The following is an 18549-nucleotide window of genomic DNA, read 5'->3' as shown; positions in this document are numbered from 1 at the left end:
TGGATCTTATTGATTGTTGACCTATCCTTAAGGTTAAAGATCAGCAGAGGTCCGGCACCTGAGACTTTGACAGCTCCGCAGTTTGATAAGGTTACAGCATTTGCATAACCCAGGGGTGAACCATTTGTTTCTGACGCCTGAAGCAGACGTCAGAAAGCCGCCCGAGTAGAGGGGGCGGGGCGGTCCGAGCGGAGGGGACGGGGCCTAGCGGAGGGTGGGGCCTAGCGGAGCGAGCGTCTTAACAGGCAGAGAGGAGGCATGGAGAAGACCTGCTCTCTGCCTGAGCGTGAGGAGCGGCCGCTGAAGCAGCGCTGCTCCAGTGACCTCCCCAATCCACCACTCAGTGACGGTGACCCTAAGCCAGTCCAGGACAGCTTATCCTGGACTGGCTTAGGTCAGCAAAAATGCCACCCTCCCTGGGGCCCTGGCACAGCGCCGCCTGAAGCGGTCGCTTCAGATCGCCTCATGGGAGGTGCGGCACTGGCATAACCACTGTAGCTTTATCAGTACTTATAAAGAACAGTGCCATACATTTATATAAGAGCCGTAGTTGGCATTCACTTAAAACCGAAACATACCAGTATCTCTGGCCCTTTTTAGTGAGTGAGAAGTCTTGGAGAGCCACTTGAGAATGGCACAGAAACTCAGACATGACTGGTTAAATTTAAGTTGTTCAGTCAGATTTGGGGCAGGAAGTTTTAACGGAGGCAACAATCTCAACAGAAGTAACAAAGATCGTACAGGAGGAGCAGGGACTTGGATCCTCTCCACCAGTCCCAGTCATTTGGACAGGAATTGTACGTAGACTTTGTTCTCTTAAGGCTGCACTACTCACTACCAATTTAGAGTGAGGGGCATCTCAAGTACAGATTGCTTTATCCATTTAAGTCTACAGTGTTAACTGTTCCAGCCTCCCCAGTCTCATGTCACTACTCACTGCTGTAGGGGGTTGTGCTTATACATATACTTCCTCTTCCTTGAGAAGGTGCCCTAGTTTAAGAGCACCCAAATTTATAGACCAGGTCTACATCATGATGCTGCATACAGCAATAGCAACATGCTCCCCTGTGACATTGCAGCCTATGAATACAATCATCCATCACTGTACATACAGATTCAGACAGACAGGTACATATTGTACATATACACACATATAGACAAGGGAGCATTAGGGTCAGGGATTGATGTGAGCACTGCAAATTTTATACAGCACTATAAGCACCTGTTTTATCATTCAAAACTATAAAAAAAAAAAATCTATCCACTTTTTAGTAAAAGATTTGCTTGTTGGGGGTGACTTTCTGTAAAAAATATTCCTTTTGAGATACATTCAAGACTATCTTGTATGTTAGATTGCTCAAAGTAGCTGCCAATTGTCTTTACACACTATTTACATAATCACAATCCACTTCATAGATTCATAGATAGCAGACTGTATAGCAAAAACCCTAGCAGCATGCATGACCAATGACCACACAACTATGCAGTTACAGGAGAGGTATTACCTTCAAAAGTATGCAATTATTGACATGTAGGTGCCTCAAAGTTAGAACACAGCCTTAGATGTTCACACATATTATACACATCATATACACTCATTTGCACACCTTAAAAAGGGTCAAGCCTGCAGGTCAAAACGTCTCTGACTCAAAATAAACTAGCTTGCAATAATGCATATTGACCAACATACTATAGAGTGTATTATCAATTGCTTGAATATTTACCAAGTTCCATAAAAAATAAAAATAAACCTTTATTTTTAATTTATTTGGTCAATTTAAACATTATAACTTGGCTATGAGGATTTCCCTCAGCCATAAAAAAACAGGGTTGTAGCAAAGAGCTACACAATTCAGTACATTATTAAGTATCAAGACGTCTGTTTATACAAAACAATGAGTACATACCAGTCCATATTAATATACCAGAAGAGTATTTACAGTAGATAAAATTAACAAAGGGTAACAATTAAAACCCAGACCCCTCCTATGGCCCTTTTTGTTTCTTCTCCATGAGAACTATGCATCTCCATTCCAAGTACAAAACCGATCATCTTATTTTTATTTACTGTACAAGGTAAGATCAGGTAGAACATTCTGAAACCTCTAACCTTCCCAACAACCATTGTAACTCCATTCTTCTTCCATCTTCCATGTAGTTGTCACCCTACGCCTAGCAAAAACTCCAGGTTACCCCACAGAATCATAATTTTACGATACAGGTGTTTAAAACAAATGCGGACTGCCTTCCATTTAGCTACAGTATACATAAACAGCAAAGATTTTTTATTTTTTATTTTTTTTTTTTTTTTTTATGACAATGGGAAGTTTACCATCCCAAGGCGTCACAAGTTGGGAGGCATAGTTGGAGTAAATATTAGGGTTGATGCCAGTCAATAAAATGGCAAAAAATTCTTGCTACATTACAATTTCTTTATAATGTCTTTTGGCAATGTTAATTAACCCCTTCCCAACATGCGCCGTAATAGTACGGCGCGTGTCGGGTCTGTAACTATGGCGACCGCCCGGGAGCCGGGCGGCCGTCATAGCCGCCGAGTGTCTACTGCTTTAAGCAGTAGACAACCGGCTCTAATGCCTACGATCGGTCCCCGGACCAATCGGAGGCATTAACCCCTCCGGCGCTGCTGTCAAAGGCGCCGGAGGCGCCATCTTCCCGGCGGCGCATGGGCGCCGCCATTTTGGCAGGGATCGCCGGCTCCTGGAGCATGCTCCAGGGCCGACCCCCCGTTGCCATGACAGCCGGGAGCCTTGTTAAGGGCTCCCAGCCAGTATGCAAATTCTCTTTTGCAGGCTGGTGTATACAGCCTGCAAAAGAGATGATGATTTTTTGCAATGCATTGCAATGCATTAGCATTGTAATGCATTGCATTAGTGATCAGACCCCCTGGGGTTCAACACCCCTAGGGGGTCTAATAAATGCAAAAAAAAAAATAAAAAAAAAAGTAAAAAAAAATATAAAAAAATATAAAAAGTATTAATAGTTCAAATCACCCCCCTTTCCCTAGAACACATATAAAAGTAGTTAAAAACTGTGAAACATATACATGTTAGGTATCCCCGCGTCCGAAATCGCCCGCTCTACAAATCTATAAAAATATTTTTCCTGTTCGGTAAACGCCGTAGCAGGAAAAATAGTCAAAAGTGCCAAACCGCCGTTTTTTCACTGTTTTAATTCTGATAAAAATTTGAATAAAAAGTGATCAAAGCAATAACATTTCCCGAAAATGGTAGAACTAAAAAGTACACCCGGCCCCGCAAAAAAAGACGCCCTATGCATCCCCGTACACCTATGTATAAAAAAGTTACGGCCGTCGGAATATGGCGACTTTTAGAAAAAAAAATTTTTAACACCGTTTTGGAATTTTTTTTAGGGGTCAAAATGTAAATAAAACCATATAAATTTTTTTGAAAAAAATTAGCCCTAAAAATGTGTTTTTGAGTTTTTTTTAAACTAGTTCCTGTGTCTGCACCACACATGTGACCTAGCTTCCTGTTCTCAGAAAGAGGAGGGGGAAATGAGTGAGGTATGTGAAGGCTAGGGGACTGGTCTCACCATCTATTTATAGAGATGTATGTCCAATGCCTAGCTGTATCGGGAGCGCGCACGCCGCTGGCTTTGCATATGAAACCCCGCCCACCAATTGATGCAAGAAAACCAGGAAGAAAGAAGAGTTTACAGCAGCGAAGACTGGTGAGTAAGCGACATGGGAATACCCCTTTAAGGGCCTCGCGCTTCTAACCGACCGATCCGACCTGCGTTTTGTTAGGTCCAGGCCGTGGGGCCCCCGGGGCATTGCCAGGCTCGCCCGACCCTGGATCCGTCCCTGAATCTTATTGCTTTCTTGCCTAGGCAGCCATACCTCATATTCTTGCTTTGTACATGATCATTGCCAATTGTTTGCCTCAGACAAGTTGGCCTGGAACCTGGTATATACTTGTCGAAACCGGGTAGTAAGGGTCTGCAATTTATCTCTAAATAAATATAAATTCTTCTGCACACACCATTAGTACTGAAGAAGTATAGTGATTTATTTTACAGCAGTGTACACGCCATTGACACAATGCAAAGAAATAATTTTTGAAAAAAGGCAAACTAGATCAATCACTGTTGACGTTTCGGTCGTAAGACCTTCATCGGAAAAGATCTAGTGCAGGACAACATAGGGAATAGTGTCAGGGCCCAAACGAGTGTGCGGTACCACTGTTACTCTATATTGTAATTTATCTCTAGTCAACTTTTTCTGGCTTGAAACATAAGATATCGATTTTTCCTGCATGACCACTTTAGACGTATCCCTGTACAACTGGGGAGAGTACACTGCATCATATACAAGCCACCAATTTAAAAACTGAAGGATTCAGGATTTCGTTAGCCAAGAAAAAGGGAAATCTTCCCAAAGAATCCCTTTGACTGGTGGTCTCTAAGCTGATAACTGGGGAGTGATCAGATATTATAATGTCACCATTTATGCTCCATTTTTATTTTTCCTGTGCAAAAATATGTTTGCAGTCAAACAGCTTTATTGCAATACACTATCCCTATCTAAAACATTACACAGAAATCAAGTGGATAAAAAATGCAACCAACTGTACTGTATATTAGACAGGAAGGAGTGTAATATTAAATTCAACCACTAGAGGGCCAGTTGGATCTATGCTCTTTATTTTCTCTGCTCTTGGGGGGAAAAACAACACAGAGAGAAATCAATGTAGCAATTTACTAATGCAATGCATAAATCATTATATAACATCATCATAGAAAAGTATCATTATACAATATAGTACAGGTTTCAATCTTCAACACTAATTTAGTAAGTACACCTATAAATTCCTCATAACATTATGGAATACGTAAGCAATACGTTAACATACTTTACAGAGGTAGAATATTTAGTGATACATTTGCTAAGGCAACCAAACCTACTGTAAAGTGTTTTATACATTACATACAATAAGACCAGTCACAAGAACTCTTCAGGCATCATCTGGATCCCTTTTACATCATCTCTCAGCAGGGTGCCAGGACCACTTACATGAGCTATGTTTTCACACCCCTGTGCTCACTGGGCATCTGTCTGAATATACTCCATGGGTCTTGTCTGATGATGTCATGTCACCACAGTGACTCAGAAGACAGCAATAGGGATAGTTAGCCAGTGAAATGGGGAGGAATTCCTGCATGTGTATGATATGTATAGCTGTGAGTGAGTTTTCATACACTTTTGGGTAATTTGGGCTTTGTATTTTCATCATTGTACCCTGATTTTGTGTTTATTGTACTGTTTTATATACAGACATACCTATTATGTATAGGGTTTAGTGTGTTAGTGTTAAACATTTCATTATTTTACATGATGTGGAAGGTAACACAAGTGTTAATATAAGGGAAACTGGCTTATAAAACGAATCATTAATACAATGTATCAATATAGTAGACAAGAATAAGATAAGTATCCTTCTGTCACCCACCACCTGTACTGGGTCCAGGGGGCTCCACAGGACAGATCTGACCCTTCTAATCAGCCTGTCAAGTCTATTTCTGTCCCTGGTTGATATACTGCTCCTCCAGCAGGCTACTCTGAAGAAAGATGGCTGATGGCACTAGAGAGTTGTAAGAGACCCTAAGAAGTGGCCCCTGGACTCCAAAGGTCCTCAGCCTCCTGAGCAGGTAGAGCCTGCTATGATCCTTTCTGTACAGTGCATCCATGTGATCAGCCCAATCCAGCTTAGTATTGAGGAACCCACCCAAGTAATTATAGGTCTTGAATATCTCAATGCCCGTCCCCTGGATGTCCACTGGTTTTGGAGCATATCACCACTTGTAAAAGTCTAGCACCATCTCCTTATTCTTTCCAGCATTAATCCTGAGGTCGTTCTGCTGGCACATTCCACAAAATCCCAGTATAATAAATATTAATAGCCATATTATTGCCATTTTAACCACATGAGGACCGCCGTACGTAAATTTACGGCCTCATGTGCTGGTACCTAAAGACCGGACTATTGCCGAAATACGTCCGGCCTTTAGGTACCTTTCTGGCGGGGGGAGGGGTGCGGGGGGGACAGGGGTTAGGTGTTACTAACACCTAACCCCTTCCTCCATAACGTCCAGTCGGAACTGAGTCCGACTGGACGTGTTAACCCTTTCGATCGCGCCGTCAAACATCGCGGCGCGATCGAAAGGGATCCGCCGACAAGTTAACCAGATCGGCACCCCCCGCGGCGAGATCGGGGGGTGCCGATGTCAGTAGAAGGTAGTCTGGGGTCTGGCCAGTGACCCCAGACTACCGGAGCCCCCACATACCTGGTGATCCTGCCAGGCGGTGGAGGAAGTGAGCGATGTGTCTCACTTCCTCTGCAGCTTACAGGACACGAGCAGGCTCATGTCCTGCTCGTGTCCTGTCTGCTACTGTGTAGAATCAGCTGATGCTTTCATCAAAGCATCAACTGATTCAAGTGTCCTAAAGGGACACATGAAAAAGTTAAAAAAAAGTTAAAAAAAAATAAATAAAGTGTATGAAAAAAGTAATAAAGTTCTAAAGTCCAAAAATCCCTTTTTTCTATACAAAATGAATTATATAAAAAAAAGCACTAAAAATTAAAAAAAGCAATGCATATTTGGTACCGCCGCGTCCGTAACAACCTGTACAATAAAACTGAAATAATATTTAATGTACACGGTGAACGTCGGAAAAAAAAAACGGAAAAAACTCGCCGGAAATAATGATTTTTTGCCATCTCATCCTACAAAATATGCTATAAAAAGTGATCAAAAAGTCATATTCACCCCACAACAGTGCCAATAAAAAGCGCACATTTTCCCGCAAAAAATAAGCCCTCAACCAACACTGTCAACCGAAAAATAAAAATGTTACGCCTCTCAGAAGATGGCGATGCAAAAATCACTGATTTATGTCCCCAAATGTGTTTTTGTTCTGCAGACTTAGTATCGCATAAAAAAATAACATAAATGAGGTATCGACGTAACCGTACCGACCCGCAGAATAAAGGACACATGTTACTTATGCTGTACGCTGCATGGCGAAAAATTTAAAATGTAAAACTCAATGCAGGATTGATTTTTTTTTTTTTTTAATCCAGCAAGAAAGAGTTAATAAAATGTAATCAGTAAGTTGTAGGCACCCAAAGATGGTGCCATTACAAAATGCATCTCATCCTGCAAACAACAAGCCCTTATATGGCCATGTCACCAGAAAAATAAAGAAAATATAGCATCTAGCAATGTCAAGGCAAAAACCCCCAAAAATCGCCAAATTATTAGAACACAACTGGCTGCGGCAGATAGGGAATATATAAGCTGTGCGAGCGAATATCAGGGGACACCTCAGATTTACAGCTTATGAGCGAAAAAACACCAGAAGTGACCCCCAAAGTGACCCCCAGAGTGACTCCCCCAATCATAGGAGCTACTGGGACATAGTAGGGAATTTGGTGTCTGCAATGTTCTCCGCACAGCTTATATATTCCCTCTTCGCCATCCGCTGTGCAGTCACGTCCGGATACTAATACTCACTACACCCCCTGATAAATTCTTTGAGGGGTGCAGTTTTCAAAATGGGGTCACTCCTTTGGGGAATCCACTTTTCTGGTACCTTACAGGCTCTACAAACATGACATGGCATCCAGATACCAAACATCAAAATCTGTACTCCAAAAGCCGCATCGCGCTCCTTCGCTTCTGCGCCCTGCTGTGCGCCCAAACTGCAGTTTATGACACATATATGACACTGGTGTACCCGTTATATCGGACGTAATGTCATATGTGAGTATAAACTGATATTAGGGCACAGCTGGACGCAAAAGGGAAGAAGGGTTATTGGGTTTTTGGAGCACAGACGGTTTGGTTTTTGGATGCCATGGCACTTTTGTAGATCTGATACGCCAGTAAAGTGGAATCCCCTGATATGAGACCTTATTTTGGAAACTACACCCCTGAAGGATTTCTCCAGGGGTACAGAGAGCATTTTTAACCCCCAAGTGTTGCTATAACTTATTATCCATAAATGAATACGAAGCTCATTGTGAAAGGTGAAAATGACCATTTTTCCAGGAATACGTCATTTCAGTGCGTAATATGTTGTGCCCACCTTGTATCAGAGATGAACGCTCTAAAAGCTGTTGTGCCCAGGATACCCGCTTACCAGTTTTTGGAGTGTCTCTGCTGACATAAGTTGGGCACAACATATTGGGCACTAAAATGGCGAATCTCTGGAAATTTTTCATTTTTAACTTCTCATTATCAGCTGTGATTTCATTTCTGGAAACTAAATAAATGCAACACTCAGGGGTTAAAAATGCTCGCTACACCACTTGATAAATCCCATGAGTGGGCTAGTGTCCAAAATGGGGTGACATGTCTGCGGATTCCACTTTATTGGCAATTCAGGGGCTTTGCAAAAGTGGCATGGTGTCCTAAAACCAAACTGTGCTCCAAAAACCAAAATAGCGCTCCTTCCCTTCTGTGCCCGGCTGTGCCCAAACAGCCATTTATACCCACATATGGCATTAAGACCGTTATCCGGGGTACACCAGTGTCATACATGTGGGCATACACCGCTATTTGGGTACCCAGCAGGGCGCAGATGTGAAGGAGCAATATGTGCTTTTGGAGTGCAGATTTATATTCTTTGTTTTTGGACACCACATCACATTTGCAGAGGCCCTAAAATTGTCCCTACAAAATGGGGTCACTTCTTGGTGAATTCCAGTTTACTGTCACCTGTGTAGTTTCTAAAATGGGGTCACAATGGGGGGTTTCCATTGTATTGATACTTTAGGGGCTCAGCTAATGCGACATGGCACCTGAGAACTATTCCAGCCACATCTGCTTTCTAAAAGCCAAATAACGCTCTTTCCATTCTGAGCCCCACCGTATACCCATACAGCAGATTATGGCCACATATGGGGTATTGCCGTGTTAAGAAGAAATTGTGTAACAAACTCTGGGGGGCTTTTAATTCTTCAGCTACTTGCAAAATTAAAAATATGGCGCTAAATGGACGATTAATTGGAAAAAAAAGTAATTTTTCATTTTTACGTCCCATTGTTAATAAAATCTGTGAATCAGCTGTGAGGCCAAAATGCTCACCAAACCCCTAGATAAATTCTATGAGGGGTGTAGTTTCCAAAATGGGGTCACTTTTAGGGGGTTTCCACTTTATTGGTACACTAGGGGCTCTGCAAATGCGACATGGCACCTGAAAAATATTCCAGCAGAATCTGCCCTTCAAAAGCCAAATAGCGCTCTTTCCATTCTGAGCCCCGCCATGTTCCCATACAGTAGATTATGGCCACATATGGGGCATTTCTGTGTTCAGGAGAAATTGTGTAACGAACTTTAGGGAGCTTTTTTTCCTTTATCCTCTTGTGAAAATGAAAAATTTGGGGCTAAATTGACAGTTTGTTGGAAAAAAAGTAAATTTTCATTTTCATGTCCCAATGTTAATAAAATCTGTGAAACAGCTGTAGGGTCAAAATGCTCACTCTACCCTTTGATATGTTTTGTGGGGGGTGTAGTTTCCAAAATGGGGTCACTTTTAGGGGGTTTCCACTGTATTGGTACTGTAGGGACTCTGCAAATGCGACATGGCACCTAAAAATTATTCCAGCAAAATCTGCCATCCAAAAGCAAAATAGCGCTCCTTCCATTCTGAGCCCCGCCATGTTCCCATACAGCAGAATATGGCCACATATGGGGTATTGCCGTGTTCAGGATAAATTGTTTAACAAACTTTGGGGGGCTTTTACTCCTTTAACCCCTTGTGAAAATGAAAACTTTGGGGATAAAGTGACATTTTAGTAATTTTTCTTTTACACATTCCAATGTTAGTAAAATCTGTGAAACAACTGTACGGTCTAAATGCTCACTATACCCCTTGATGAATTCCGTGAGGGGTGTAGATTCTAAAATGGGGTCACTTTTGGGGGGTTTCCATTGTTTTGGTACGCTAAGGGCTCTGCAAATGTGACATGGTGCCTGAAAATTATTCCAGCAAAATATGCTGTTCAAACACCCAGTGTCACTCCTTCCCTTTCGTGCACTGCCGTGTGCCCAAAAATCAGTTTACACCCACATGTGGGGTATTTCTGTGCACGGGAGAAATTGCATAACAAAATGTGAGATGCATTTTCTCCTTTAACCCTTTGTGAATGTGTTAATTTTAGGTCTAAATGAATGTATTAGTGAAAAAAAATGAAATGTCTAAATTTGACCTCCATATTATTTTTATTCTTATGAAATGCTTAAAGGGTTAACAAACATCCCAAATTCTGTTTTGAATAATTTGAGGGTTGTAGTTTTGAAAATGGGGTGATTTATGGGGGTTTCTATTATATAGGCCTTTATAATTCCTTTCAGAACTGAAGTGGTCCCTAAAAAATTAGTTTGAGGAATTTTCTTGTAAATCTGGAAAATTGCTGTTACACTTGTAAGCCTTGTAACATCCAAAATGAATTAAAAGACGATCAAAAGATGATGCCGATATAAAGCAGAGATATGGGAGATAATATTTATTCATGTATTTGGATGGTATGACTATCTGCCTGAAAAGCAGAGAATTTCACATTTTGAAAATTGCAATTTTTTCCAAATTTCCATCAAATTTGCTAGTTTTTTTATAAATAAATACAAAAATATTGATTAGTGTTTACCACTAACATGAAGTATAATGTGTTACGAAAAAACAATTTCAAAATCACTTGTGTAAGTTAAAGCGTCTCAAAGTTATTGCCATTTAAAGTGACACATGTCAGTTTTGAAAAAAGAGGCCCGGTCCTTAATGTACTTCTGGGCCTGGTCCTTAACCGGTTAACACAGGTATAACCATTGAATATCTTTCTACTTAACACTTTAGAGCATAAGAGCAAACTGAAATGTTCTCAATATTTGACAATAAACAGTATATTTTTATCCAGAATGTGGTGGTTGAAATTTGCAGCTATCCTGTCAAAAAATACCATGGGTAAGAATACTATGTCAGCACTGCTTTGTAAAAGATGATTTTTCTGAGTTGAAAACATACATGAACAATACCAAATAAAAAAATATAACTTGCCTTACAGCAGTCCTGAAAAAAGACAGAAATAATAAGAAAATCATCCTAAATATAACATGTAAGGAATGTTCTGTCACATGTTTAGGACCATTCCTAGGCAGAACTGCTAACTTATCCCCCGAGCAGTGTTTTCTGAGTTATATTTATAGATCTTTTGTATGTTTTCCTTTTATTCGAAGCTATTTTTCTCTCATATCACAATTTGTTCATAATGATTTTAGGTTTAGCATGAATTACACAGGGTTAATTGAATGCCATTAAAATTATCTGTCTAATACAGTTAGGGCCAGAAATATTTGGACAGTGACACAATTTTCGCGAGTTGGGCTCTGCTTGCCACCACATTGGTTTTGAAATGAAACCTCTACAACAGAATTCAAGTGCAGATTGTAACGTTTAATTTGAAGGGTTGAACATAAATATCTGATAGAAAATGTAGGAATTGTACACATTTCTTTACAAACACTCCACATTTTAGGAGCTCAAAAGTAATTGGACAAATAAACATAACCCAAACAAAATATTTTTTTTTTTCAATATTTTGTTGCGAATCCTTTGGAGGCAATCACTGCCTTAAGTCTGGAACCCATGGACATCACCAAACGCTGGGTTTTCTCCTTCTTAATGCTTTGCTAGGCCTTTACAGCCGCAGCCTTCAGGTCTTGCTTGTTTGTGGGTCTTTCCGCCTTAAGTCTGGATTTGAGCAAGTGAAATGCATGCTCAATTGGGTTAAGATCTGGTGATTGACTTGGCCATTGCAGAATGTTCCACTTTTTTGCACTCATGAACTCCTGGGTAGCTTTGGCTGTATGCTTGGGGTCATTGTCCATCTGTACTATGAAGCGCCGTCCGATCAACTTGGCAGCATTTGGCTGAATCTGGGCTGAAAGTATATCCCGGTACACTTCAGAATTCATCCGGCTACTCTTGTCTGCTGTTATGTCATCAATAAACACAAGTGTCCCAGTGCCATTGAAAGCCATGCATGCCCATGCCATCACGTTGCCTCCACCATGTTTTACAGAGGATGTGGTGTGCCTTGGATCATGTGCCGTTCCCTTTCTTCTCCAAACTTTTTTCTTCCCATCATTCTGGTACAGGTTGATCTTTGTCTCATCTGTCCATAGAATACTTTTCCAGAACTGAGCTGGCTTCTTGAGGTGTTTTTCAGCAAATTTAACTCTGGCCTGTCTATTTTTGGAATTGATGAATGGTTTGCATCTAGATGTGAACCCTTTGTATTTACTTTCATGGAGTCTTCTCTTTACTGTTGACTTAGAGACAGATACACCTACTTCACTGAGAGTGTTCTAGACTTCAGTTGATGTTGTGAACGGGTTCTTCTTGAACAAAGAAAGTATGCAGCGATCATCCACCACTGTTGTTATCCATGGACGCCCAGGCCTTTTTGAGTTCCCAAGCTCACCAGTCAATTCCTTTTTTCTTAGAATGTACCCGACTGTTGATTTTGCTACTCCAAGCATGTCTGCTGTCTCTCTGATGGATTTTTTCTTTTTTTTCAGCCTCAGGATGTTCTGCTTCACCTCAATTGAGAGTTCCTTTGACCGCATGTTGTCTGGTCACAGCAACAGCTTCCAAATGCAAAACCACACACCTGGAATCAACCCCAGACCTTTTAACTACTTCATTGATTACAGGTTTACGAGGGAGACACCTTCAGAGTTAATTGCAGCCCTTAGAGTCCATTGTCCAATTACTTTTGGTCCCTTGAAAAAGAGGAGGCTATGCATTACAGAGCTATGATTCCTAAACCCTTTCTCCGATTTGGATGTGGAAACTCTCATATTGCAGCTGGGAGTGTGCACTTTCAGCCCATATTATATATATATATAATTGTATTTCTGAACATGTTTTAGTAAACAGCTAAAATAACAAAACTTGTGTCACTGTCCAAATATTTCTGGCCCTAACTGTATATTGTAGGTTACACTGGCATTCGGTTTGCTTCAATTTTGACTGCTGTATGACACCAGGAAGACTTTTCCAACAGAGAAGAAAATCTGTGTACGATTGTCTTCCTTTGGATCAAACAGCTGTACTAAAGGTACGATATAGAGCTAAAGCAGCCACCGATATGATGACCGTGGCATTCTACTGCAATAGAGTAGTGTGCCTATATTATTGATAGTAAGAATGGGCACACTTTGCATAAAACATATGAACACTTACATAAATTGACGCTAACTTTTCAGCAAACTTTACATAAATCAGTAGTATAAATAAATATATCTTATGTCTCTTTCTGGCTCGTTTGTCTCCTGTCTATACATACTAAAGTGAGGACGGGTTCACATCTGTGTTTGGTGTTCCGTTCAGGGAGTCTTCTTAGGGACCCTCAAATGGAATACCGAATGTATTGACAAGCGGTGAGCACTAAAAGCACACAGACGCCATAGACTATAATGGGATCTGTGTGTTTTCCGGGCGGTCTCCTCACGAGTCATGCGGAGAGGAAAGTAGTTCATTAAGTACTTTCCTCTCTGTATAACTCGTGTGGACAGCACATGGAAAACACACGGACCCCATTAAAATCTATGGGGTCCGTGTACTTTTAGTGCTCACTGCTTATCAATGTGTTTAGTATTCCGTTCAGGGGCCCCCAAGCGGACTGCCCAAATGGAATACCGAACGCAGATGTGAACCAGACCTAACTCTGAAATCTCTGCTGTGTGTACATGAGAAGAGAAACTATATCTGGTCATTGACCATTTGTGTTTTTTAGCAGTTTACCCATCTGCATGCTGTAGCTATAGCACTCATTCCTTTTCGAGTTGGTGGAGACTAGCTGCCATTAGAGATGAGAGAGTACTGTTCGGATCGGCCGATCCGAACAGCATGCTCGCATAGAAATGAATGGACGTAGCCGCCGTGAAAACGGAAGTACCAGGTACATCCATTCATTTCTATGGAGCGTGCTGTTCGGATCAGCTGATCCGAACAGTACTCGCTCATCTCTAGCTGCCATGCATTGAACAAGTACGTACAGGAGAATCTGCCCTATAATTTCCCGAATTTTCAGAAACGGCCCCATGGTCATTTAGGACAGGTATAGATACGGATTGATGTGTACTGATGTGAGGAAAGTGCTTTGCTTATGATATAAAGCTCCACATTCAGCTCTAGCATCCTACCTTGCCTGCTTTTCTTCTCTCATCTCCTGTATTTCCTCCTCACTACTCCCTCACCCCTGCATAGACAACTATAGACATGACTTATCTGAGTCATGTGACCTGCAGTCCATCTGTGATAGGTAGTTTACTAATGGAAAGGAGAGGTGGGGCAAGGAAACAGCCTTATAAGAGTGGAAAGAGGCATTTGTCTTGGATAATACTATAGTGCTAAGTTTCATGTAACCACCTGTACTATTCATTTATGTATTTATGGGTGTGTTTTTAACATGCACGTCCAGAAAGGTGTATGGCTAAGGCCCTATTCACATCTGCATTCCGGTTTCTGTTCAGGGAGTCTTCTTGGGGACCCCCCAAACTGAAAACCAGTTACCTAAGGAAACCCGTGGACCCCATAGATTATAATAGGATCCATGTAGTTTTCACTTGGTCACTGCACGAAACATGCAGAGAAAAGTGCTGCTCTGCATTTTATGTTTCTTTGATCTCAATTGGTTTTTGAAGACGAAGTCCTCCAGAAAGCTAAGGCACCACATTGCAGAAATGCAGCTTTTTTGTTGTTGCAGATTTGGTTTCAGTGAGTGAAATGTAAAATAATTACTTCTGTCCATACTGATGTATGGGTATGACAGATTTTAGTAAGTCAATGTTTTTTGAAGCAGATTTTCCAGGTTCATCAGTGTGTCAATAACCCACGTCAAAAATCACATTGTGTAAAAAAAAAAAAAAAAAAAAAAGCGTCAAAAACCGTTCTTAGTTTCTGAAGCAGGAACATACTGTGTGAACGTTCTCTGAAAGTGGCTTTATATCTGGAATAGATAACAAGGTTCTAAATCTACTATGCATTTCATGTCTTTCTAAGCACTACATTTTTACGGTATGTTCTCAGCTGCAAACCTCGCCATTTAAATAAACATACAAGGTTATCTTTTTAAAGTGAGAAATTGGCTTCACTGTCCTAAGTTCATATGGCATGCTCCTTCATCTTACTACAGTATGTTTGACAAATGCAGCGCTCCTGAATCCCCCTGCAGGGCACTATATACAGACAGCCAAATGAAAGGCAAGGCAAGCTCATGCAGCGATTCAGTTCATCTCCCTACTGCTATCCTGTACAACAGTCTCTGAAATACAGTGTTAAAATCAAAGCAGGCTGCTGCCCTATAAGTCTATTAAACACAATTATTTGGGTTGCTACAATTGATATTCAACAATGAACATTAAAAATGTATAATTTACAATATCTCCATTTATATTCCTCAACGTTCAGTCTTTACCATAAGATATGAATAGAATTAGAAAACAAACATCGGATACTTGATATAACTAAACAAACTCCTCATTTGTCTTCCAGCAACAAAATTCTTTCAAGAATTTCTAATAAATAATAGTAAAATAAGTAACTTATCTTGTTTTTAAGGATATCCCGCTCTACAATTACATTCTATAAGTCTGCTGTAGAAACATTTAAAATCTAAACCTTAAGATTTAAATCTAAACCTCAAGAGGCACTTTCATAGACAATATTCAGTATTTTTAGGTATGTACAAATATATCAGCTCCGTTCATCTTACATCAAATTTCTCATGAAATCAAAACAATACAATATCATGATATGTCAGTAAAATCCTTGACAGGCTGAAACTCCTATCAATAACGAGCGACTGGCTAAACTTAAATAGGACCTTTCATCATTTGGGGCACATGCGGTTTTATATACCACTAGAAAGCAGACAGTGCTCTGAATTAAGCGCACTGTCGGCTTTCACGATCTGTGCCCCCAGTAAAAAGCTATTGGTGCCGGTACCATAGCTCTTTACCGTCAGAAGGACGTTTCTGACAGTCAGTCAGGAACGCCCTTCCTCATAGCAGCACTTATCGCGCTGTACTGTGAGAGCGGGGAGGAACACCTCCCTCTCCTCACAGTACTCGTCCATAGATGCTCTCACAGTACAGCGCGATAGGCGCTGCTGTAAGGAAGGGAGTTCCTGACTGACTGTCAGAAACACCCTTGTGACGGTGAAAAAAATTGCAACAAAAAAAACGCAACAAAAACCGCTACAAAAAAAGCTGCGTTTCCACAACATGGGGCTTTAGCCTTATCCTACTTATGTATCACCTCATTAATTGTCTTTGTACCACTTTGTTATTGTTGTGTTGTATTATTCAATTGTAAAAGAAAAAAAATTGCAATTATTCAGTTGACTGAAGGAGACTCTGTGCTTTGAAAGCTTGCAAATTTTTCTGGTTATGCAATAAAGGTATCATACCTACAATAGCAGTATTGTATTCACAAGAAGATCATAATGTGTCCATTTAAGAGAAAGGGTAAGGGAGGACACATCTATATATGTATGTCTGTGTATATAAACACACACAACATATGCAATCTAATGAATAAACATCTTTAATAAATCCCCATAGACATTTTCATATGAATATTGAAATATAACATGATTCACGCTGAGGTAAATATATACATTACTAGCAATACTGTCATAAAATGCATAAGTCAAAAATAAGAATGATACATTGATTAGGTAACTATACAAATAATATAAAGGAAGTAAGAATTTATTACTTACATTAAACTGTATTTACTGCAATAAAGGAGGACTTTCTAACATATGTTAATATTTGATTTGTTATCTACCAGATGCTAAAGACCTATATTAATAATCATTGCATGAGTCTGCATGATACACGGTTCTCAAATGTCAGGCCACATCAGATGGTAGCCATCTGCAAAATCTGCATTTGGCACTGTTGTTTCTATTTATTACATCAGCCTTATTGGCCCCCATTCACACATACCAGATTTTTGCAGGTAGAGCTCAGTTTTGCATTTCTCTTGGGCCTAACTCTTTTCTATCATCCACCAAAAGATCATTTGTTTTTGTCATGCAGCAAGGCTCCTGGCAATTCTGGCCGCTTATTGCAGAATCCACTATACAATGCAAATGTGCCTTTAATAACTTCCTCGGGGAATAGGTCCCAGATTTTCATGAACAATATCTTGCCATGAAAGGTTACATAGGTTAAAAATGTTGTTAGCCATATGCAAACAAATAAGATGTCTCTTCAAAGAAATCTATTTTACTCTCAAGACTTGGGTTCTAAGCGATATTTTCTTTGTACAATGATTCACTATCTCTCCAGAATGTGGGAGCTCATCCCCCATCTTTCCTTTTTCTCTGCATATTCATGTAGCAGATCCGGGTGTGTGTGTGTTGTCTTTTACAAGTATTATAATGTTTTACTTAATCTCAAGAACTATAATTAACTACTCTAAGAACACGACAGCCTCATATTATAGATAGTTCTCTTTCCAGTTTGTTATGAACCACAGCTGTTATGGGGTCTACTGAGTTCCCCAGCTGTAGAAATGTGGTATGAATAAAATATACATAACTGACTACTGCATTTGCCTAGAGATGTGTGTTATTTTCATTGCATTCATTATATCTTGACTTCTTTTGAACAAACCAACCTTATTGAAATTAAACAGACCAGATAGATAGATAGTAAGATACATACAAGTGCAAAAGTAAATAAGTTATTTGTTTTTTGAGTAATTCAATTGAAAAAGTGAAACCTATATATTATATTGAGTCATTACAGAGTGATTTTTTTCAAGTGTTTTCTTTCTGTTAATGTTGATGATTATGGCTTACAGCCAAGGAAAACCCAAAAATCACTATCTCAGAAATTTAGATTATTACATAAGACCAACAGAAAAAAAAATATTGAACACAGAAATGTGGGCCAAATGAAAAGTCTGTCCAGTAAATGCCCTCAATATTTGGTGGGGGCTCCTTTTACATGAATGACTGCATCAATGCAGCAATGTGGCCTGGAGGGATCAGCCTGTGGCACTGTAGAGGTGTTATGGAAACTTAGGTTGTATGATAGCAGCCTTCAGCTCATCTGCATTGTTGGGTCTGGTGTCTCTTATCTTCCTCTTCACAATACACTATAGATTCTCTTTGGTCAGGAGAGTTTGCTGGCCAATCAAGCACAGTGATACTGTGGTTATTAAACCAGGTCTTGGGACTTTTGGCAATGTGGACAGGTGTCAAGTCCTGTTTGAAAATGAAAATTTCATCTCCAAAAAACTTGCCGGTAATGGGTAACATGTAGTGCTATAGAATTTCCTAGTAGACAGATGCGCTTACTTTGGTCTTGATAAAACACAGTGGACCTATACCAGCAGATGACATGGCTCCTCAAATCATCACTGATAGTGGAAACTTCACACTAGACCTCAAGCAGCTTGGATTGTGTACAACAGCATCTCCACTTTTC

General features: G+C 40.3%; 1 protein-coding gene across 7 annotated transcripts in view; it reads right to left on the bottom strand.

Moving 5' to 3' along the window:
* Window positions 1–18549, bottom strand: part of CACNA2D1 (calcium voltage-gated channel auxiliary subunit alpha2delta 1) — a 561607-nt gene that overhangs the window by 352092 nt on the left and 190966 nt on the right. The gene's annotated exons all lie outside the window — the stretch shown is intronic.

This window comes from Leptodactylus fuscus, chromosome 5 (genome assembly GCF_031893055.1).
Source record: "Leptodactylus fuscus isolate aLepFus1 chromosome 5, aLepFus1.hap2, whole genome shotgun sequence".
NCBI classification, from domain to species: Eukaryota; Metazoa; Chordata; class Amphibia; order Anura; family Leptodactylidae; genus Leptodactylus; species Leptodactylus fuscus.
Note: the sequence above shows the minus strand (reverse complement) of the source record. Positions and strands in the feature narration are given on the sequence as shown.